At 40.1% G+C, this 18,749-nt stretch overlaps 1 long non-coding RNA gene across 1 annotated transcript in view; it reads left to right on the forward strand.

Moving 5' to 3' along the window:
- Positions 1-18,749, forward strand: part of LOC142651633 (uncharacterized) — a 254,270-nt gene that overhangs the window by 209,829 nt on the left and 25,692 nt on the right. Inside the window, exon 2 of the long non-coding RNA XR_012847659.1 lies at positions 17,856-17,954. This is a non-coding gene — a long non-coding RNA (uncharacterized LOC142651633). The remainder of the gene's footprint in view (positions 1-17,855; positions 17,955-18,749) is intronic.

Below are 18,749 nucleotides of genomic sequence, written 5' to 3' on the forward strand. Positions count from 1 at the left end.
TCCTTTATCCTGGCTAGTGCCGGGATAAACGAGGGGTTTGAACGGTCTAACCTCCTACACTGTGTGTCGCCATTTTTTGAGCTAACACACAGTGTAGTAGGTTTACATACAGTCGTAAACGTACACAAACACGAACATACATAGAAATCTCTTACCTGCTCCTGCCGCCGCGGCTCCCTCCGGCCCGTCCGCTCCGTCTGCTGCCGCTGGTCCAAGTGCACAAGTCCGGAAGCCGCGACCGGAAGTAGTAATCTTACTGTCCGGCCGCGACTTCCGGTCCACAGGAAAATGGCGCCGGACGGCGCGCATTTCAAATTGGACTGTGTGGGAGCGGCGCATGCGCAGTTCCCACACAGACGGCGTACATTGAAGTGGATGGGACGGGAGCCGTTCGCAGTCCCTATGGGACTGTGGCTGCCGTATTCCATGTCTGTATGTGTCGTTAATCGACACATACAGAAATGGAAAAAAAAAATGGCAGCCCCCCATAGGGAAGAAAAAGTGTAAAAATAAGAAAAAGTAAAACACAAACACACAAATAAATATAAACATTTTTAATAAAGCACTAACATCGTTAACATATTAAAAAATAATTTGTGATGACACTGTTCCTTTAAGGCTATGTACATCATTGAAAACGATTTGTTTTTTCTTAATAAAAATATCTATCAGTGTGTCTTGTGCAACTTTCTAAATACTTTTTATTAAAAAATGTAACTTTTTGAGATACAGCTGCTTTGTATTCTGTAAACAGAGCACTTATATCTAGCACTGAAATTGGTATGTGTCAGCGGCACTGATGAGTTCAGTGACAGCAGGTCCTGCGTGTCTCTGACACGCAGGATCGAGCTGTTACCGATCACATCTAAGTTCGTGACTTAGATGTGATCGACAACAGTTGGGTCGACTCACTGACACTGAACCCGTCAGTCCCGCTGACCTCACGGATTTAGGTCTCCGTACAAGATACAGCTGCTCTGTATACAGGATACAAAGCAGCTGTACCTCAAAAAGTAAAAATAATTTTTAATAAAATGTAATTAGAAAGTTGCACCAAACACAATGACAGACATTTTTGTTAAAAAAACCCTGAAAAAGTGTACGTAGCCTTTAAGACCATTTTACACAGGCCAATCGGGCAAACGATGCTGGTGACATGATAAGAATGGATGAGGACGAGCACTCGCAGTAACGGAAAGTAGAAAACAAGTGCCAATCAACGAGCTGTCTCGTTGATCGGCGCTCGTACACACGGCCCATGTCAGACCGTGTAATAGGACCCTTACTTCCAGGTTTCCCCACAGATGACAGATGATTCCTGGCGGACCCAATAGGGGACCAGCTCATTATCAATGGACCCTTCTAATAAGTAGAAATTGTCCAAAGAGGACGGCCTTTTTAATGACTCCAGTATGTTCGCTTTATATACACCCCACAAAAGGAACATGCACTTTTCTTAAGTATGTACATTACAAGACTGAAAAAGACACGACGCCCGACCTGTCATTTTACACCATGTTATTTTTAGATCTAGTATTCTCTGCTGATTAATTTTATAATATATCTCGATAGAGATCAGAGCTCTGTTTTTCTGACTTGGCTCCAAATCCTCTGCTTCCCATAGAGTTACATAATAACATTCTAGCTATCTGCAGCCGTCACTGGGATGGGGTGCGGGGGCTTAGAGGCTTATTGCATGCTATTTATTATTAAAGGGGAACTCCAGTGAGAACTATGGTCTGCTATGTGACTGCCTATCTGAAATCATGATGTCTGATTCAAATATCAAAGTGTTCCTTTTCTCAATCGAGACTCCATAAGGAAGCTGCAAGAGATATGAGACAATCTTTTCACACTACACATTCAATAATCCCTTGTACAACACCAAACTGTACTATGTAAGTTAGAGCTGAAAAGTTCAAAAAGAATCCAGCAACCTTCCAGGCGATATAAATTTCTTGTGCTATACCATGGGATACTGGAGTACTTGTAAAATTGTTCATATTGCTAAAGGGTCTGAATCTTGCAATATTACCATAATTTTCTATTGAATATATCTTGTTTCCATATGCTGGTTTGTCAAGTAGTATAGTACCTCCTTATATAACTAAAAACATAATGTCTGGGTAAATAATTAAGATTTGTGAAGTATTTTCACCATATTTTCCAGTTTATTTATAATTATGCTACAGGAAGTAAGTTTGGAAAATTATCATTAAAAAAAACTAATCATATATATATATATATGGTAGAATAATAACTTTTATTGCATTTTCCACAATATTTAATGTTATTCTAGGCTTACTCTACCCTTTCATGCCAGTGATGAGAGTAAACAATAGTTCTTATTTCATGTGCAATGATGTGCAATGCTCAGGCATCTATTGGCCATGTGCCAAAATTGTAATACCACAATATTGCCCTTTTGTGTAAATTGCTAATTAATATGCCACTGCTAATTAATGATCACTAGCTTAATTACCACAGCGACTGACAATAACATTTTCATAATAACATGTGATAGAATCCAGTTTGAAGTATGTATTATTTTATTTAGGAGGTCATTCATAAGTAGATTGTGGCAAAAAGACATTAGTTTCCTTATTTCAGCGTTGTTACCAGTATTGTCTTATTATTATTCTTTATTCTAAAACATATTAGGTATTTGTAAACATTTAGAAATTTTCATCAAGATCAGGACAATTTTTATCCAACAGTTTACCATTAGCAGATTACAAATTATATAGTATCTGTTATCTCTAAAGAAAACCATGTCGACATCTGTCTATCGTTTACCCCAAGAAACTGATCCATCCGTTTTCATTGAAAAAATAAAGTATTAGGCCTTACACTTCCGAAAGGGATTAAGATTTTCAAACGCAGAGTGTTACTGATTGTTTGAAACATTTACTAACACTCAGTATCAGATTTGCATGGAAAGAGCCTATAGACACAGAATTTGGGGTGCCTTTAAAAAAAAAACAAAAAAAAAAAACACTGCAACCAGATGTGTGAATTTGGCTTTACATTTCACATGCAGTCCTGCCTCTCCCCAGTAGCACAGCACAGCTATGCTCCCCTTAACAATTGTTGCAAATGTACTCCCAAACAATCATCACTGAATTGACCCCCTCTCCCTTTCAGTATTTAAAGGACTTCTTCCAAGGGCAGTCAATGTAGTTCCCTCCTAACAGAAATCACTATATTGTCACCTATCAGGCATAAAAAGAAGAGTGGACACCAGCATTTTTGCAAAAAAAATGTTTCAAATGTATTCTTCCATGCAAAGTACACCTAACAAAGTTTGACTTCTCAGAAGCCGGGGCCGACGTCAGCACCCAGCGAAACCAGTCAAATGCCGAAGCCCACTGCCTTTGAGGGGGCCCACTCGTCTGCCGGGTGCTTTACGCTGCGGTCATGGCTCCTCCAGGAGCGGAATCCCTGGCCAGAGTGCTAAAGGTGCGTTCTGCAGGGATAGGTGGTGTGTGGCACTGTGGCATTATCTACAGAGGGCACTGTATATATGGGGGCAAAAACTGGGGGCCTAACTTCTATATGGGGACATAAAGGGAGCCTAAATTTTATATAGGGGCACAAACCGGGGGCTTAACTTCTATATCGGGGCATAAACAGGGCCTAACATCTATTAGGGGGCACTGACAGTAGCCTTTCTGCGTTGTAACCTTTATCTCTACAGTAATTAAATCAGTATTTCTCACTTGGTCCCCAGTATTAACAGTTTGGCTTTCCCTCTCACTTGTCACAGCCTTTCCCCCAACAGACACAGTAGTGCTCTCCTTCCACTGTAATTACAGAAACTCCTCTACCATAGCAGTTACTACATTGCCGTCCGTTTGTACCTTAGTCACAGCAGGGCTCCCCTGTTTCCCCTTGGTCACAACAGAGCTCTCCCCCCTTCCCACTTGGTCACAGCAGGGATTTTAACCCACACCATTGTAAATGTACAGAGCAGATATAAAGACTCTGCTCCCGCAAATGAGCAAGAGCAGCTGAGATTCCCAGCTGTCACAGATAGCCAGACACCCTGAAAAAAGACAAAAGAAGTTTAACCAACATTATATTTAACATATGCAACAATTTAAAAATCATGAAATTACTTTTTTATACTTATTTGCACAATTTACCCCAAATAAAACAAAACTAAAAAAGAAAATATTTAGATAAAAATAGTATAAGAAAAACAGCCATATATATCATAAATAATACAGTAAAAAATTTTGCCCGCAAAATGCAAAAAAAAGAAAAGAATGCCTGCTCATAAAGAACCAACGTGACGAAACCACACCAAACGATACATAGAATGCACGTACGCTGAAGTGGGATGGACCTCAATCCCAACCATGGAATCCAAAAGGAAAGAGTAGCGACAACATTTTTACTCAAAAAAAGTTTCTTTATTGTGCCAAAAGATGCATCCAGACAGACCGCAGCAACATTTGCAAGCTTGACAAATACCCTGCTACCATTTTGGCTCGAAATGTTGCTGCTGTCTGTCTGGATGCATTTTTGTGGCACAATAAAGAAACTTTTTTGAGTATGGATGCTGTTGCTACTATTTTCTTTTGGTCATAAAGAACCAAGACAAACCTTTAAACCAGGATCACACGCACAGTTTTGATGCCGTTTTTGAGCCAAATACCGGAGTGGACACATGAAAGGAGACGCATCAGTCTTTTCTTTATACCTTTCCTTCTTTTTGGATCCACTTCTGGCTTTGGCTCAAATAACTGAGCCAATAATGTCACCAAAACCTGCGTATGTGTGTGATCCTGGCTTTAGGGTATATTCACATGCATCAGATTTGTTGCTGAAAAATCATCTGAATAGGGTGGTTTCTTCAACAAGTGCATGGATTTATGCAAACCTTATTCAGATGAATGGGACAGTCACAGGAATTCTGCCACATGGGATCTTCCTTATAGGGATTTATAGAAAATAAAAACTTTGAAATAAATAATTCTAAATCATTTTTTCATTGGGAGAAGAAAATGGATGAGTTAACAGTAAATAGACACCATCATATGGTTTAGTTACAGATAATTTAAAAGGAACAACAATAAGTAATAAGGAAATAATAGAACGAAACAAGGAGAAATTACAAATAACAAGTACAATTTCAGTTTCTGTAATAGGGTCAAGAGATCGACCAGCTCTAACAGGATGCAAATGCTATACAGTGGTGACTATTAATATGAGAAAAACTCATATTAGAGAGCCGCATCCCTATGATAAATTATACAAACATATATACAATTTAAAAGGTAACATTTTGTTAAGGATCTGCCAGGCACAGCTTCTGTATCCACGCCCATAGGTAATCAGTCTGCACCTGCTTCTATGTCTGTGAGACTGACTCCATCTTCCACCACTCAGGATGGCAGGCTTAGGAGTGGGAGAGCCTATCACAGCCTGGCCAGACGGAGCTAGCTCCCGCCCTCTGTCTATTTATACCTGCCTTTCTTGTTCCTCCTTGCTTGTGATTCTTCTCGTTTTGTTTCCTGGCCCTGCTGCAGCTTCTTGTACCATTTGACCCTGCTTCATATTGACCCTGGCTTACTGACTACTCTCCTGCTCTGCGTTTGGTACCTCGTACACTCCTGGTTTGACTCGGCTTGTTCACTACTCCTGCTCTGCGTTTGGTACCTCGTACACTCCTGGTTTGAGTCGGCTCGTTCACCACTCTTGTTGCTCACGGTGTTGCCGTGGGCAACTGCCCCTTTTCCCTTGCTTCTGTGTACCCTTGTCTGTTTGTCTGTCGTGCACTTATTGAGCATAGGGACCGTCGCCCAGTTGTACCCCGTCGCTTAGGGCGGGTCGTTGCAAGTAGGCAGGGACTGAGTGGCGGGTAGATTAGGGCTCACTTGTCTGTTTCCTTACACCCCTGTCATTACACATTTCTTAAGGTTGAAAAAAGATGTACAGTAGGCCGGATTCACATGGGCATTGCACATCTCAGACGTGTCAAGTTTAACCCAATATCCAGCAGGTGTGAACCAAAGGAATTCAAAATAACACACATGAGGCAGAAGCCAAATTTCCTTATTTTAGGGGAACAACTCCGTGCCCAGATCTAAAATTTGTATATGAAAAAAGCAAGAATGAAATAGATACGGCACTCACCGATTCAATGTTTTTTCACTTAATTGTCTTTTCCATAAAATACACATGGGCTGCAGCAGCAAAACGCAGCGCTCCAAATATCGTCACGATAGCCATTTCACGTCACATGACGCTTCATCGAGGCACCAAGATGAAGCGCCATGTGACGTGAAATGGCTATAGTGCCGATGTTTGAGTACAGCCTTTTGCTCCTGCAGCCCATGTGTATTTAATAGGAAAGAAAAGAAAGTGAAGAAATATCGAATGGGTGAATGCCGTGTCTATTTTCCTTCTTGCTCTTTTCATATTACATTGTCTCCCAATTTTTGTGTGATGGACACTGAGCACCATCGTAAAATCTTCTTACAAGTTTTTTGATCCCCCTTCGATAACACTACATTTACCTTTATTGAAGTGTAGGGTGTATGTGCCGATTTAACTCTTTTTGTGAATATGTAATTTGTATATGGTTGCCCTTCTAAAAATGAAGTGTTAAGAAAAAAACACAACCTGGTACACTGATTTGACGATATGACATTGCTGTGACAAACACTATCAACAGATATTTTTAGCATGTGAGTATACATGCCATTTAAATCCAAAATTAATATTAAAATGAGGTTAAGTGCAAGTAGAAAAATAAGTCCTTCAGCCAAATATATCTCTATAGAAAGGAGTCAAGTACTAGTCTTGCCTTGAATTTCAAGTGAGTAGAATGTATGAATAGGATGAGGGTTATCCACAGTGTCAAAGGCTGCAAAAAGGTCAAGTAGAATGAGTGGAAAGTAAAGGTCCTGAAATGGTCATCTGTCCTTTGGCAAGTGCTATTTTACGAAAGTGTTGTTGTGAAAGCCTAATATGTGAGGTAAAGTAACTTACTCTAGAAGTTCCATCTGATTATCAACACAAAGATAATAGGATTGTACTCATATATCTTTTTAATGCATCAACAATATGGTTCCCAGTCCTTGACTGGCTATCAGTCCTTTTCTAGGGATGCTGTCTAATAAGATAAGGGTTTCAAGTATAAGGCCTCGTGCACACTTCCGACACCGTTTTCACGGCCGTTTTTGACGGATCTGTGTGCCCGTTTTAGCGGCCGTGTGCACTCCGTGTTTCCGTTTCCGAGCGCCGAGCATGGTACTGTCCAGGGTGCTGAAAGAGTTAATGGGCTGCACTGATTGGCGGTAACTCTTTCAGCACCCTGGACAATACCATGCTCGGGGCTTGGAAAATACAATTTTAATGAAATTTAAAAAATGCTACTTACTTTCCTCCGGTCCGGCCTCCAGCGATGACGTTTCATCCATGTCACCGCTGCAGCCAATCACAGGCTGTAGTGGCGGTCACGCACGTCAGGATGACGTCAGAAGGCCGGCCTCCAGTGATGACGCTTCATCCCATGTGACCGCCTCTGCAGCCAATCACAGGCTGCAGCGGCCTCTGCAGCCAATCACAGGCTGCCGCGTCAGAAAGGAAGGTCGGACTGGAGGAAGAAGAGGGACTCGTCACCAAGACAACGACCGGGGGATGTATGAACTGCTTTTTATTTTATTTTAATCAGCAGCCTCTTTTCTCTATCAGCGATTGATAGAGACAAGTGGCTGCCGATTAGTGTAATATTTCTGTAATGTATTTCTGCCCGGCCGTTGCTAGGCAATGGCTCCGTCACACACGGACGGCACACGGATGCCTTCCGTGTGCCTTCAGTTTTTTGGACGGCCCTATTGACTTGCATGGGCCTCACGGTCACGGAATCTCGGACCAAAGTAGGACATGCTCCACTTTGGATCGGAACGGAGCAACGGGACCGTCAAAAAAACTGAAGTGTGCATGGCCCCATTGCAATGAATGGGTCAGGGTGCTAGCTGTCAGAAAAACGGCTAGCCCCCTGAAGAAAAACACTGAAGTGGGCATGAAGCCTAATGAGTACACTGAGTATAATGAGTGCTTCTTTTTAGTTCCATCACATACTATGCATACTGGCCATCTCCCTTGAGAGGACCACTTTTATAGAAGACCACTTTATAATGCAAGTTTGGGAGGACATCTCAGAGAAGTTCCACTGTACAGTGAAACCTCTATGAGATTACCACTCAAAATTGCAAAAGTAGTCTACTATAGGAGGTGTTCTTCTGGAGAGGTTTCACTGTATATACTACAGAAACAACCTATAAAGAAGGTCTACAGACCAAAATTTACTATGTAAATGCTGAAATTCAAGTGTACAAACAGCATGACATTTACTACAACAGGTATAAAGAGGGGAAAAGGTATATCAATATGTTTTCAAAGGTTGGAAGGTCTGCTTCCATGACATCCTACAACTTCATATCGTCCTGGAACTATAGGCCCACATTTTTCAAACAGGTCCTAATCGATCAATTAATATTGAGGAGAGATTTTTATTCATATGATCCAGAACATTTTGAGCTTAAATAAATCCAGACCCACAGTCATTTCTTTCCAGGAGCTGGCAATTGCTATTTTGAAGACCTACCTATATTTAGTAGCCAAGGAGAACTTACAATGAGACGTTCATAGTTAAACATGGTTGACTAAGCTAATAAAGGAGTACACCTGAATCTATGAGCAATTAAAGAGGACCTCTAGGAGAAAGACCACTTTCTATCACTACATCCCCAACCGAATTGTCTATCACTTTCTTGACTACTTTTATGTATATTTTACTCACTTCCCTGCAGTTCAGTTTCCTGTATGCTGCTGACCAGACACCATCTTGATTTTTAGATTTCACCGTGCTTTCTGTTCCTCTATGCTATGCTATAAATCCCATGATGCCTCAGCACAGCAACAAATCGGCAGCTAGAACCAGTACTATCTCAGCCTGCTGGGCGGACACTAAATATTCTCCTAAATAAGCTAAGAGATCATAAGTATACAGGCAGGGAGGCTGATCTGTGAGCTTCTCCATTATAACTGTGTGACCGGAACCTGTCTAATCATCATCATCATCAGTAACTGTGATAGAAGTTGGTGTCCTTGCATGTGAAGAACTTGCGTGGAACAGTTCATGAAATGTCATCATACAGGAAGTTCTGATGCCTGTATAAGAGACACGTAAGGGTATGTGCACACACACTAATTACGTCCGTAATATACGGACGTATTTCGGCCGCAAGTTCCGGACCGAACTCAGTGCAGGGAGCCGGGCTCCTAGCATCATACTTATGTACGACGCTAGGAGTCCCTGCCTCGCTGCCGGACAACTGTCCCGTACTGTAATCATGTTTTCAGTACGGGACAGTAGTTCCACGGAGAGGCAGGGACTCCTAGCATCGTATATAACTATGATGCTAGGAGCCCGGCTCCCTGCACTGAGTTCGGTCCATTACTTGCGGCCGAAATACGTCCGTCAATTACGGACGTAATTAGTGTGTGTGCACATACCCTAAATCCCCATAGACTCAAGCAAAAAAAAAAAAAAGCATGACAATATGGTCTCAGTCAGACTGTTGCTTTGCAACAGCCTTAGTATAATATATTGTGATAGAAGCAGAAAGAAAAAGGACAGATAAGAGACGGACACACAGAATTTCTTCATGCAACACATAGGAAACTAGTTTTGGGTGAATTGTTGCCTTAAAGGGGTTTCCCATTAGAGACATTTGTAACATATCCATAGGATATGTCATATATGTCAGATAGATGCAGGTCCCACCTCTGGGACCCACACCTATCTCTAGAACGGGGCCCCTTAAACCCTGTTCCAGCTTTTTGTGCTCATGCTGCCTACGCATGCTACACTGCTTCTGTAACTGCCATTCACTACTATGGGAGTTACGAAAACAGCGTAGCTCAGCTAGTTATGCTCTTTCTGTAACTCCCGACTATGTAATCAGGAAGTGGCCGGTAGTCAACGTGAACACAAAAAAACTAGAGCGGGGATTAAGGGGCCCCGTTCTAGAAATAGGTGTGTGTCCCAGAGGTGGGACCCGCATCTATCTGACATTTATGACATATCCTGTGTGAATGGTGCTTGTTCACTAGGTGTGGAGGAAGGTACCAAATTGAGCACAAATCTGGAAATATTTGTGAGATTCTTTGAGGTTTACACTTTGTAGCTTGTGTCAATAAGTTAGTGTAATGGATGCCGCTCCCCACTACCGTTCCATACTTACCCAATCACAGTGTTTTTTTCTCCTGGCTCCTCTGTCCCGTGGTCAGCATATGACAGCTCTGCTCTGGGTCCTAGTGAGTGTGCTCTGACTCTCTCTACCTTAAAGAAGTAAGAGGGAAGCTCTTGTTCTTTGTGGATTGGAGGAATTTTGGTGTTGAAGAGACATCCGGCGAACCGGTGAAAAATGTTCACGCTCCATTTCTCCTCAGGGAAATGTATCATCTGTTTCCCCAGAAGCCTAAAGAAAAGTGGGTATAAGGGAGGTGGGGCACTGTAATGGCCTCCACTCTCCGCCACCATTCTATACTTACCTGGTCCTGGTGTCTTCTCCCTCCTGGCACGTGCGTGTAAAATTATCCACCCAATTTTCCCTGTGTATAAGGAGTCCTCCCTTTCCTGTGTTCCTTGGCTGAACAATTAGGTTCTTCCTAGCTAGTGTAGTGATATTCTGCCATTTCATTTTTGGATTTCCTATGGTTCACCCCTGACTGGGACTTTTGCCTTGCCTGTCACCTGCCCTCTTGCTAGTGACCCGTGATAGATCGACATCTTGGCCAATTGTCCACAATCTTTTATAAAGAAGCTCAGAAACTATTTATTTTGTTTGAATCTGAATGCCTCTCCATATCAACATAGTCACTGACCTAAATGAATCCCTGGTGAATCCACCAATCAAAACCAATATGAGAAAATCCTACGGGGAACCTATCCCAGAAAAATAAAGAACCTGACTACAAAGAAAATTGGGAGCAGAGCAGTGGTGCTACACCAGTGGAGCGATTCTAGAGGGATCAACGTCAATGCCAATACCTCAACAGATGTTCAAAAGAGCAAATAGTGTAAGGAAAAGATAGTTTTGAGCTGTGCCACTTGTGTTGTAAAATAGTACTTTAGGAGGTCCAGGACTCTCCGACCCCTGGATAGATGGGGGGGGCATAGACTGCATGTTGAGTGATACGGCACAGCTTCACTAGTCATACAAATTAGAGTAAACCAAGGTTGGAACCCTATAATAGCTGCTGTAATGAGCGTGACATTTTATAATATAACATGTTTTAAAATCCCTGCAAAATCACCGTAAAGCAAGAAGGAAAATCCTAAATTTCTATTCACTGACATTATAAATGCCAAGCACGATGCCGAACTGTTTGCTTTACCTAAATTCTTCGTTCAGCTATAATTTTATGATTCTGTTCTACACTCCACATACAACCCTTATCAACTAGTAGTTACTAGCAATACTATAAATAAATCATTTGCTTTTTACAGAACTGCTACACTGCTTTGTACATGCAACACTGCAACGTGGTTTTCTATAGAAGGACATAGTAAAAAAATAGAAATACATCAAATAAAACAGAAAAATCAAACTCCGCCCCCGACTCAACTGCAATGCGTGGACCTTCATTCATGACATGGACACCATACACCTTCACATAATAAGTCTGTATCACTGGGACTATATGTAACTCCAAACTTTATTTGCCGATAACACATACTGCCTACGGGAGAACTGCTGTGTGCATGGACGGAATAACAACAATGTAGGTTAAGCAAAGTACACATATTTGGTATTGTTATATATGATGGGGTGAGATGAACCTTTTGTGATATAAATCTGTTTTAAAAATGAATAACATTTAATTACAATAGGAAAATAAAGGAAATGTGTAAGTTTTCCTGTTTCTTCCCATTTCCCCCTATTTAAAAAACGAAAAACAAGAAACTGGTTCTGTTTTGGTTCCATATAACAGCCTCACATGTGCCTCAAAATAGAAAAAATATATAAATTTGGCTACAATCTAAATAATAAACATAATTAAAGGAAAAATAAATAAAAATCAAGAAAAAAATCAAGAAAAAATAAATAATAAATAAAAAGATAAATAAAAAAAATAAAAAAATAAATAAAAATAAAAATAATAATAAATAATAATAATAAATAATACAATTAATAATTAAATAAATATAAAAAATAATAATAAAATGAAGTAAAAATAAAATAAAATATAAAAATGAAAAAAAAAAGGAAAATAGAAATAAAAAAATAAATAAAAAAATAAATAAATTAAAAAGAATAGAAAAATGGAATTATATCAAGACACCATAATTGTGTGTATCTGTACATGGTTACAATCTAAATATGTATACGTATGCGCCTGTGCCACATTGTATGAATCCAACTTAAGGATAAGTTTACACTTGGCAGATTTGTTGCAGAATTTACTGCAACTGAAAATAAGTTCCATTTATCTGAATAGGGATTGCAAAAATCCATACACCTGCTGCAGAAACAATACAATTCAAATATATTGAGTTGCAGAAATTCCTGAAACAAATCTGCTGCGTGTGAACTTCCCCAAATAGTCCAGAATATCCAGGAGACTGAGATCATTCTTTTTCTGGGCCAAAATAATAGACGTTTTTTCATCTATTTTAACTGGGATAAGTAGTATTAACAGTTAAAATAACCTGACTCAAATATATTACATTACAGTAACGGCACTCTACGTTCTAGTCTTATAACTTTTTGTCTTATGAGAAATGTACCAAGTACCTTTAGAGCTGCGTCTCGTGACTGTGTGTCACTGTTCTCTTATTCGGGTAAGTATTAACCCACCCATGCTCGATATACTGGCATGTGCCCTACATAACATCACAGGGAAAAATGTGCACTGTGCTATGTGAAGTAATTATGTAAAGTTTATAAAGAGGAGAGAAACCTCTCATGTCTGCATACAGATGAGGGAAAGAAATAATAGACTTTGCTGCTCTAATGACTGTTCTATAATGCCAAGGAACATTCCAGATTTCTCATTTGTTTAGCCTGAAAAACTTCTGCACATTCCCACAAACGACTTCCTTTTTTCTCTTTTCGAACTAAAGTTCTTCTTTCTAATGAAGAGAAGTTCAGAGAGTTTCTTCTCATGAATGGATGGCAAGCACCTGGGAGTTATGAATTTTAAAGTGATCATTTTCTTTCAGCTATCCGGGACAATGGGGATCTCCTTTTGACTCACTTTCACAGCTTTGAGAGGCTCTCAGATCAGCCACATTCCAATAAGATTGGAGTCAGATCAGAGCTGAGCAGAACTTGCACAGAAAGACAAGGAGCAGATGGCCAGTACCGGCCTCTCCTCCCCTTTTTAGACTGGAATGGCAGGCAATGTGGGAAAGCGTTCCTTCGGCTTTGCCTATTGATAGCTGAATAAGACCACCACATGCCACCAGCCTGTAGGTATGAACCTCTGTTAACAGATGGTGAGATCATTATGAACAATTAATTCCTTTAATGTATCACTGGGAACACATTATAAAGGATGATGCAAGCAGAGAGCGAATAGTGTTCTCGTCATTCCTAGGGTATGTGATGGGTACCACACATGACACTGGGGGTTATATCCTTCTCAAAGGTTTTCTTTTCTGCTTTTAGATACTTAGGAGCTGACTGTTCTGATGCAGAGGACATCAGTGGGTTTTATTAACCAATTTAACCTTTAGTAATTCTGCCGCTCTGAAAAGCAGATTTCGTGTTAGGTAATTTAGGTCATGCCGCTTGGAAATAATGGGAAAAAGATGTAAAACCATCTTTTTGTCAGCATGAAGAATTCTTATGGTTAAAGTTTAATTCGGAGTGGTCAAATTCCAAGGAAATTTATGGAAAATGTTACATGAGCTCATAAAAAATAGAATAAAAACATAAAAAATAATCACTCTTAAGCAAAAAGTTTACACACCTACATTTTATTGGTTTTATTCAACAGTTTCTTACTCCAAGGATGAATATTAAATATCAGAAGAGAATCTGTATTTTGCTTGTAGAGTAATTCCAACATTGAAACCTATTGAGTTATTCATATTTAAATTACACATTGTGGATAATTAAGACACTTAACCACTGACCTTGTTATTCAATTTACATATGAACACAAGAGACTGCTTAAGTGAGCAACAAATGGTATTTAACCTTGACAATCTCTATATGAATTAGGCGGTTGTTATGTTAATATCATGCATCAAAACAAACACAAAATCATTCAAAACCACAAATCATGAGTTTTCAGTTTGCTGACACTAATGACTATTTTCTCTTGCTTCATACATTGGAAATGTTTGCGTTTATTGTGCTAGTCCTACATATGAAGAAGAAGGAATGTACAAAGTAACACTAAAAAATACTTTGCTTTGATTAAAACAATAAAAATATGCTTTGTTTGTAGGCATTCTCTTATTTCACTATAGATTTGAAACTAACATTCGCCCCCCAAAAAAACGCACAAACGCAGCGAAAAACACAACCGAAAATGAGTCAAACCCTATGTGTGAAAACAGCATAGGGGCCATCTGTGTTGGAGGCTCCGTTAGGGGCTTTCATCAAAGACCCGGCCGAAAAGACCGGAAACAATAGCGCAGCATTCTGCGCTAGTGTTTTCAGTTAAACCACAGACACACTGACGGACACCCAACCGATCCCATTAAAGTCAAGAAGTTTTCGTTGGGCGTCGATGCTGTCCGTCATAAAATGGAACCGGTGTTTTTGTTGCTCTGCTCCTCTGGCATAGCAGAACAACGGAAATACCAATGCAGGTGTGAACCCAGCCTAAGAAAGGGATCTATTTATAGATGAGTTACTTGCATATATTATATATATATTTATATACACCGCGTTCCAAATTATTATGCAAATGTTATTTTTCGCTGATTTTCCTACATAGTCGATGCAAATGACAGTCAGTATAATCTTCAAGCCATCAACCGTTGGAGTATAATGAAAATTTTATTGAACAAATCTCCTAATGATAACAGATTTTTTTTTAGAAGTAAAAACTCAAAATGCACTGTTTCACATTATTATGCACAACAGAGATCAAAACATTTTAAAGGTTGTAAAGAGAACTAAAATGGTAATTTGTTGAATTTGCAGCATCAGGAGGTCATATTTACAGAAATCAAAAGCTCTTTCAATCAAAAAAAACTTAGCAGGCCAAGTTACATGTTAACATAGGGCCCCTTCTTTGATATCACCTTCACAATTCTTACATCCATTGAATTTGTGAGTATTTGGACAGTTTCTGCTTGAATATCTTTGCAGGATGTCAGAATAACCTCCCAGAGCTTCTGTTTTGATGTGAACTGCCTCCCACCCTCATAGATATTTTGCTTGAGGATGCTCCAAAGGTTCTCAATAGGGTTGAGGTCAGGGGAACATGGGGGCCACACCATGAGTTTCTCTCCTTTTATGCCCATAGCAGCCAATGACACAGAGGTATTCTTTGCAGCATGAGATGGTGCATTGTCATGCATGAAGATAATTTTGCTACGGAAGGCACGGTTCTTCTTTTTATACCACGGAAGAAAGTGGTCTGTGATAAACTCTACGTACTTTGCAGAGGTCATTTTCACACCGTCAGGGACCCTAAAGGGGCCTACCAGCTCTCTCCCCATGATTCCAGCCCAAAACATGACTCCGCCACCTCCTTGCTGACGTTGCAGCCTTGTTGGGACAAGGTGGCCATTCACCAACCATCCACTACTCCATCCATCTGGACCATCCAGGGATAAAAGGCACTCATCAGTAAACAACACAGTTCGAAAATTAGTCTTCATGTATTTCTGAGCCCACTGCAACCGTTTTGTGAGAATTGTTTAGGGGTGGCCGAATAATAGCTTTATGCACACTTGCAAACCTCTGGAGGATCCTACACCTTGAGGTTCGCGGGACTCCAGAGGCACCAGCGGCTTCAAATACCTGTTTGCTGCTTTGCAATGGCATTTTAGCAGCTGCTCTCCTAATCCTATTAATTTGTCTGGCAGAAAACTTCCTCATCATGCCTTTATCTGAACAAACCCGTCTGTGCTCTGAATCAGCCACAAATCTTTTCACAGTACGATGATCACGCTTAAGTTTTCTTAAAATATCCAATGTTTTCATACCTTGACCAAGGTATTGCACTATTTCACGCTTTTCGGCAGCAGAGAGATCCTTTTTCTTTCCCATATTGCTTGAAACCTGTGCCCTGCTTAATAATGTGGAACGTCCTTCTTAAGTAGTTTTCCTTTGATTGGGCACACCTGGCAAACTAATTATCACAGGTGTCGGAGATTGATTACAATGATCCAAAGAGCCCTAAGTCACAATACCATCCATGAGTTTAATTGAAAAACTAATAATTAAATGTTTATGACACTTAAATCCAATGTGCATAATAATTTGGAACACGGTGTATATATAAATATATATATAATGAGAAAAAGAGTAAAGCAGCACAGCAACAGCAGTGTGTGCAGGCCTCCTAGGTTGAGGCTAGGAACCCTTGTTAATGAAATCCCAAAAAAATGAAGAGGCAGCACTCCAAGGAAATTGGTGAAAAAAAGTGGTGTGTTTATTCACCCCAGGCAGGCAACGTTTCGATCCGTCTCTATGGGATCTTTGTCAAGGCTTGACAAAGATCCCATAGAGACGGATCGAAACGTTGCCTGTCTGGGGTGAATAAACACACCACGTTTTTTCACCAATTTCCTTGGAGTGCTGCCTCTTCATTTTTTGGGATTTAAATATATATATATATATATATATATATATATATATATATATATATATATATATTCCCTACGGTGGTGGACATCATTTGAGGAGTATGGTGCATCCTCTGAACCTCACAAGATTGTGCCTAGCATAGTTCACCACCACTTTTCTTCACAGAATAGTGGCAGAAAACATTTATGAACTTATTACATACGTCTGCGAGTATAAAAATAACATACATGTCAGAAAGAGGGGTCTTGATAAGTATGCTGTTCAGCATCCATGCTGTTCTTTTCAATGGCTTAACTGCCTTAATAAGTGTGATTCATCATGTTGTCTAACTACAACCGTGGTCTCTACACGTATGAGTTTTTAACGTCCCTATGATATGGAGAATGACATGCAGGAGTTAGATATTGGAGATAACAGCAGTTAATTGTTGAGAGAATCCAAAGCCAACTTTGACATGATATGTTGAGCCTGGCAAATTTTTTTTTTTCATTGCTGTTGTTTCCCCCCAGAGATAAGCAGCGATGGTACCGGAAGTGTCAGGCAGCCAGTTTATTGTTTCTAGTCTATTATTCATTCATGTTCAGAGTAATTAAAAGCTGGTTTAATTTACAGTAGGGTCTTCTGTGTAATGACCATGCCTGCAATGGGAGAATTATTAGGACTCAAACCCTGTCCGATTGTGTGTGCTGTATTTTACGGTCTGTGTATGTGGTAGATGGTTTCATCTCAGGTGTTGCATCATTGTTGGCTCTATTAAAGGTCACTCCTGTTATTTTTTCTCAGTGAAGTGTTTGTTGTTCTTCATTTTGTAACCGATCCCTGTATTTGGATGCTGCCTGAATCTGTCCTGTTCCTGGTCTCATGCTTGTTCCATGCTCCCACTTCCATCCTTGTTCCTAGTTTCCTGTCTATTCCCGATTATGCTATAAGTAACTGCTGAGACCAGCCTGGAAACATTTAAGCCTGCTTTACACATATTTTTGGGACGCAATTAGATGTTCCGTGTTTATTAATGGATTTGCAATAAACTGGATTATTTTTTTTTGTGGATTACAGCCATTTATCTTTTTGTGCGTCTGGATCTGGATAGTGTCCCGGGAACTTGGACGTTTCATGTGCACCCAACGTATTACTCCTGTATGGATACAGAACAGGGTGAGCTTATAAACTTTTTCTTTTTATACACATTGTTTTTCCCAATTTTTAAGTCTTGGTTCTATTTCCATATAGCACCGTGGCCTGGTCTTGCTTTACCTTTGTCCCTGACCTTTAAATGTTACTTGACTCTGATGCTGTGTATGTGAACTTGCCTTTGACAATGATTCGGTGGCTTGAGCTGGACCACGGGTTGTCAAACTTACTTGAACTGTTCCTGGGTTCTGCATTGACCTCTGGTTCATCATCTGCCCTGGTGTGTCCTGTTGATAGTACACCTTGAATCCCAACTCTCTTTGTGAAGTACCATGATTAACACATCTATCCATCAGACCTTAAAGGATCTCTATGCCTGGCATAGGGACATTTAACTAGCAATAATGACCAATAGTGTATTGCTGTATTATGCAGGACTGGAAAATGCTGCCACAGCTGACAATGAAAGCACATTATATTTCCTCAACCTCCTGCCTATTCATGAAGTCCAGTCTGTTCTTGGGGCATTTATGCTCTGGTAAGTCACTTGACTCAAGAAATAAAGTTATTTACCGTGATATAGGCTAAATTTGGCAAAAATCTATGAAGTCACCATCAAGGTCATGGATATCCCATTTTCAAAGTTGCCTCACTCAGTTGCTTTCAGCTTTTTGGGTGCCAATTGTTTTAGTGAAGTATAAACATATTGGAGATTTTGCTGGATCAAGATTTGTATGAAGTATTTTTGCAGCCAATATCATGGTGGAGGACGTCTTCATTAAAGGTGTTTTCCTCCCCTCCAACGCAATAAAAACGCTC

Source organism: Rhinoderma darwinii, chromosome 5 (genome assembly GCF_050947455.1).
Source record: "Rhinoderma darwinii isolate aRhiDar2 chromosome 5, aRhiDar2.hap1, whole genome shotgun sequence".
NCBI lineage: Eukaryota > Metazoa > Chordata > Amphibia > Anura > Rhinodermatidae > Rhinoderma > Rhinoderma darwinii.